This window comes from Artemia franciscana, chromosome 11, assembly GCF_032884065.1.
Source record: "Artemia franciscana chromosome 11, ASM3288406v1, whole genome shotgun sequence".
Lineage (NCBI taxonomy): Eukaryota > Metazoa > Arthropoda > Branchiopoda > Anostraca > Artemiidae > Artemia > Artemia franciscana.
Window position 1 is genome coordinate 48139945 of NC_088873.1, and position 6000 is coordinate 48145944.

The following is a 6000-nucleotide window of genomic DNA, read 5'->3' on the forward strand; positions in this document are numbered from 1 at the left end:
TCTAGTATTCCCTCTTAGTTCCACTTGGTCTTGTCTGTTATGTTTGATCTGTTTCTGGTCACGGCAAAGTTGGGATTAGATACGCCAATTGGTGTGTCAAACTTTGAAAGATCGAAACTGTCACTTCCATCTCGTATTGAGAAGTCAGGCGAGAGTTTGGCCCCAATTTATGTATGAAATTTGCATCGATACGGCTTGTTGGTCACTTGCCATTCATTCTGGTTTTTCTGTCTGGTCTGTCTGTCTGTCTTTTTGTCTCGTCTGTGTGTGTCTCAGTCTGGTCTCTCTTTCTGTCAGTCTGTCTACCTGTTAGGTCTTTGGGTCTGTCTTTCTGTCTGTCTGTGCACCTTTGTAGCTGAACTCAGTTGATGAGTGTGTATGTTTGTGGCATTGGAAACCTCTAACAAGGAAAGTTGACAAGCATACCAGTAAGAGACCCAAGGTGAGCATAAAAAGAGACAGAGAGATCTAGCGTTCCCTTTCATTTTCACGAGGGCTTGTGACTAGAGTTGGTAAGAGCTTGTTGGTTATAAGCCATTCAGTCTGCTTTATTTAGTACCCATTTTGAAAAATATCCGAAGTGTGTTTATTTAATTAAAATTATAAATTTGCAACCGAAACCCCTACCAATAATCCACAGACCTTATATGAGGGGGTCTTTCGATAAAAAATAATTTTTTTTTCGATAGGGGATCACTATGAAAAAGAAAATTTTGAGCGTGTTGAATGGAAGGAGTTGACATGGGCTAAAGTGAATCTCAGTCCAAATGAACAAGTTGTTGGCATTGGTCTAGCACTTGGTTACCGCTTAAGCAACGGTCTAGCCATTCACGGCCTTAAGTATCCGTACAATGGTGTAGTTGTACTCAGTGGATGAGTGCTATTGTATGAGCAATTGGAAACCTTTAACAAAAAAAGTTGACAAGCATGCCAGTGGGAGACCCAGGGAGAGAGAGAGAGAGAGAGAGAGCTCTAGTGTATCCTTTCATTTGTACTAGGGATTGTGAATAGGGTGAGAGTTTGAAAAGGCTTGTTGATTATAAGCCATTCAGTCCAATTGATTCAGTATCCATGTTGAAAATATCCAAAGTGTGCTTAATTAATTAAAATTATAAATTTGAAACCGGAACCCCTGCCGATAATCCCCACTCTTTATAAGAGGGGGTCACTATTGAAAAGAAAATTTCGAGCGTGTTGAATGGAAGTAGTTGAAATGGGCTAAAGTGAATCTAAGTCCAAATGACAAATGTTGCTGGTATTAATATAGCAAAGGGCTACCGTTTGAACAACGGTTTAACCATTCACGGCCTTAATGACCATTTCACGGAAAAATTGAGCTTGTTGAATGGAAGCAGTCGACACGAGCTAAAGTGGGTCTCAGTCTAGATGAACATGCTGTTGGTATTGGTGTAGCACAAGGTTAGCGCTTGAGACAGAGAGAGAGAGAGAGAGAGAGAGAGAGAGAGAGAGAGAGAGAGAGAGAGAGAGAGAGAGAGAGAGAGAGAGAGAGAGAGAGAGAGAGAGAGAGAGAGAGAGAGAGAGAGAGAGAGAGAGAGAGAGAAAGAGAGAGAGAGAGAGAGAGAGAGAGAAGAGAGAGCTCTAGGGTCCATCAAGCCGTATCGATTCCAATTTCATACATAAATTGGGGCTAAACTCTCGCCTGACTTCTCAAGACAAGAAAGAAGTGACGGTTTTGATCTGTCAAAGTTTGACACACCAATTGGTGTAACTAATCCTAACTTTGCCGTGACAACAAACAGATCAAAACATACCAGACAAGACCAAGTGCAACTGAAAAGGAACACTAGAGCTCTCTCTCTCTTTTTGCAAATAGTTAAATTAATTAATAAATACTAGACAGTCAGAAAGTCATCCCATCTAGCTTATACCCACCCCTTAAAGTACGGATGCTTAAAGCCGTTGAATGATTAGAATGTTTCTCGAGTGGCAATCAATCGCTAAACATATACCAATAATAGAGTCCTTTTTTATGCCCTTGTTCACCATTTAAAGCACGGATGCCTTCAGGCCGTGGCTAATTAGAGTGTTGCTCTAGCGGTAACCCTGCTCTACGCTCATGCCAACATTATATTCTTTTTTTTATATAAGATTCCATCAGGCCCGTGTTTGTCACTCAAAGCACAGATTTTTAAAGCCGTGAATGATTAGACCGTTGATCAAGCGGTACATACCATGCGCTGATACACGCATACCAACAATATAGTCATTTTCATATGGGGTTCCCATCTAGCCCATGTCCACTGTATAGCATTCAAGCTTCTCTCTCTCATTGGGAGACTGTTTGAGTATCATTGGACTAATTCTCTAGCGTATGACTGATGCAGGGGCTAGTTAGACCATTGCTCTAGCGGTAACCCTGCGCCACATACATACCAAGGTGCCTATACAAGGTGCCCGGATTCACCGCTTAAAGTAGGGATGCCTTCGAGCCTGTTTAGGCTTGAAACAGAAAAAGTCAGTTTGCAATTGGCAAATGTTAGTTGGACCCTCCAACTGCTACCGGTGAGAGGTTGGATGGTCCAGCCTGATCCCGTTGCAGATGCGACGCACCTAAAGCACGCATGATGGGACCCGAAAGATGGTGACCTACGCCTGGCCAGGCTCAAGTCAGGGTAAACTCTGACTTGTTAAATTAATGTCATAATAAAGTAATTTATTTGGTTTTGGGTTTTTTCGTCTTGTAAAATAGTTTCTGTTCGTTTCAAATTACAATAGAAATTTATTTCTTTGATCTTAAATTTAATTTAAATCCTTGTTATTCTTTTTATTTTATTGATTTAAATAGCAGTAAAACTCCATTCGTTTAATTCAACCTACCGCTGCTTTCTTGTTTCATTTTTATTCTAAACTTTTGCATACAAGGATAAGAAGGGCTGCACCTAAAATTTTCTAGCCAAAACTTACTAATATAGACATTGTTTCCGACTAATATAGACATTACCCCCGACTAATATAGACATTAACCCCATCAAATATTTCCAAGTAATATAGACATTAACCCTTACTAATATAGACCATATTCCTGACTAATATAGACATTACCCACGACTTATATAAACATTACCACCGACTAATATAGAATTCCATAATTCCTTAAAATTATTCCTGAGAGGAATAATTTTTCCGTGGAGGTTGAATCAGATTTCTTAACATTAAAAAAAACATGTCTGTCTGGTCCATCTCTCTGGTCAGGCCCGTGTGTCCGTCTATCTGTGTGTCTGTCTGGTTTGTATTGTCTTTCAGTCTGTTTTTCTGTGTGTCTGTCTGCCTGTCTGTCTGTCTCTCTGTACGTCTGTCTGTGTGGTCTGTCTGTTTGGCTGGCCTGTCTTGTCGGATTGTCCGTCTGTTTAGTCTGTCTGTCTGATCTTTCTTTTCGTCAAGTCTGTCTGGTCTGTCTAATCTTTCTGTCTGTCTGGTCTTTTTGTCCGTCTGGCCTGTCTATGTGTCTGCTGTCTGTCTGGTCGGTCTGTGTCTCTTGTCTCTCTGTCTGTCTGGTCTATCGGGCTTTCTGGTCAGTCTGTCTTGTCTGTCTGTATGTCTGGTCTGTTTATCATGTCTGTCTGGTCTGTCTGTCTATCTATCTAGCCTTTCAGCCTGTCTGCTTGTCTGGTCTGTTTGTCTTTCTACTCTGTTTGTATGCGCATGCACATGGTTACCGCTAGAGCGACAAGGTTACACGCTGTCTCGGGGATAGCTCTAGCGGTTTTGTCTCGGGGACATTGCTCTAGCGGTAACCCTGCGCATACAACACGCTCAAAATTTTTCTTTTCAATAGCGGTAACCCAGTGCATGCGCATACAATCATACCAACAATAGAGTCTTTTTTTGCACATGGGATACCATGATAGCCCAAGTTCACTGCTTAAGGCACGGATGCTTAAAGCCAAAACAATTTGGACTATATAGAGACAAATTGCCTATTTATAGGTTCCCCCTCTCACACTCATCAGTTCATACAATCTCACTCATCCACTGAGTACAGCTAAACAGGTGCACGGATGCTTAAGGCCGTAAATGGTTAGAGAGTTGCGCAAGCGGTAACCATGTGCTACACCAATACATGGATATACATACCTCATACATAGTAGATATAGTCTGAATTTCTGGGCCAATCAAACTGAAATTTTGAGAAAGACAACCCAAGCTTAGGGTATACGCATCGGCTGGTGTTCTGAACATTAACTTTTAAGTTTTGGTTCGCAAGACATACGGTTTTCCCCACAAAGCAGTAAAGAATTTTAGCACACAAATGTTTGTAAGAGCATGCGACGGAAATTGTATTAGATTGAGAGTTTAATGGATAATTAAATAATTTATGCCTAATATATTTTAATAGACTGAAATTTTGTGGTCCGATTAAACGGGTTAACTAGGGGAACTATGTTTATGTTAATATACACTCAATCAAAATTGCCCGAAGTACTGAATTATTCCTGGTACTTACGGTTCCTATACTCCTAGTCAGGTTCCACAATATGATCCTAACTGGATGTCATTTTCTTATCAGTGAATGCCTGATCCACTTTTCATATAGCTCTCCCGGTGCTAGATATTATTATAGAAACACCTTACCTTGGTAAGGTGTTAACACTTACCTAACACTTAAACACATAAACACCAATAAAATAGAAAATGAAATAAACTTATTTAATAAAGATCACAAGTGGATAGAACTCCGAAATTCTGGGCACCAGTATTGGCACAATAATTCTGCATTCTAGCATGATGCTTCGCTCTGAATGGCCGAGCTAGTTCACCTACCCGATTCTGATTGGCCTAGCATGAAACTTTGTTCTGATTGGCCGAGCTAGTTGGCCTACCTGATTTCTGATTGGCCGAGCTAGTTCCTAGTTCTAACCTAATTTGTGATTGGCCTTTCCTGATTACTAATTTACATACTGTATTATTGAATATTTTTATCAGATAAGTATGCACATTTTAACCTGAATAATAAAGATGGGATAGCATAATTACTGCCTTTTACTGGCATAGTTGACCTGGGATAGCATAATTACTTTCTTTTCCTACTTCCTTTGTCTTGAACGATGAGTAAAATATAGAGAAAATGTTTAGAAAATGTCATTGCAAATAAATAAATAACAAAAATGAAAACAGCATAAAAAGTTACGAAGAATGGTATATGATTTCCTAGTATACGAAGGAAAATAAGTTGAAAACTTACAAAAGGATCGAGGGCCATCTAGAACGGTTCCAGGACTTTCTGGGTCCTATCCTGGGAAATTTTCTTAGGAATTATGCGAAGAACATTGCAAGGAATTATGCAAGAGCATTTGTACCCAAAAATTTGTGATTGCAGAGCGCTACAAGTTTCATCAAGGGTCATAGGGGCAGGGTGAATCAGTGTATACTTACATAGTGGAACTAAAACACTTAGCTGAAACCTACAATTTTGGCGAATTTTTGTGCCAAGCAATGCGAGACCATTTTGTATGTGGCCTTGTATCAAGTGGCATGCAGAAAAGACTTTTAAATGAAAATGATCTTACCTTAAGTAGAGCAATTGAAATCACATCGAGTATGGAGGCTGCAGAATTCAAAGTTATCAATATCAAGGACAGAGTTGCCTCGAAAATTAACAAATTTTACCAAAGCAAATGCAATGCCTGAGAACGCTGTATGTTAGCGGTGCGAAAAGGGACCTAACAAACCCAGTGACTGTTATTTCCGAAACGCGGGACATGCAGTGTTTTGATCATTTGCTTTTATGTGTAATAATCTATTTCGAAATTTCTCTCTTCCCTGATGTATGACTAAAATGAAGTTAAGATTGAACCACCGATCCATACGGAGTATTTACGCTGAGGTGGGGCAATAACTTTGATTTCCATGGTTGATTGCGCAAGCGCAGTAATTTCCTTTTGCAATCTTTCAGCAATACTTGGATACACAGTAGAACCACCAGACAAAACGATGCTGGCAAAGAGATCCTTTTTTAATGTCCACGCCGCTCTCTTCTCT

At 40.0% G+C, this 6000-nt stretch overlaps 1 pseudogene; it reads right to left on the reverse strand.

Moving 5' to 3' along the window:
* Positions 1–4696: 4696 nt before the first annotated feature.
* Positions 4697–6000, reverse strand: part of LOC136033318 (actin-like) — a 2870-nt pseudogene continuing 1566 nt past the window's right edge.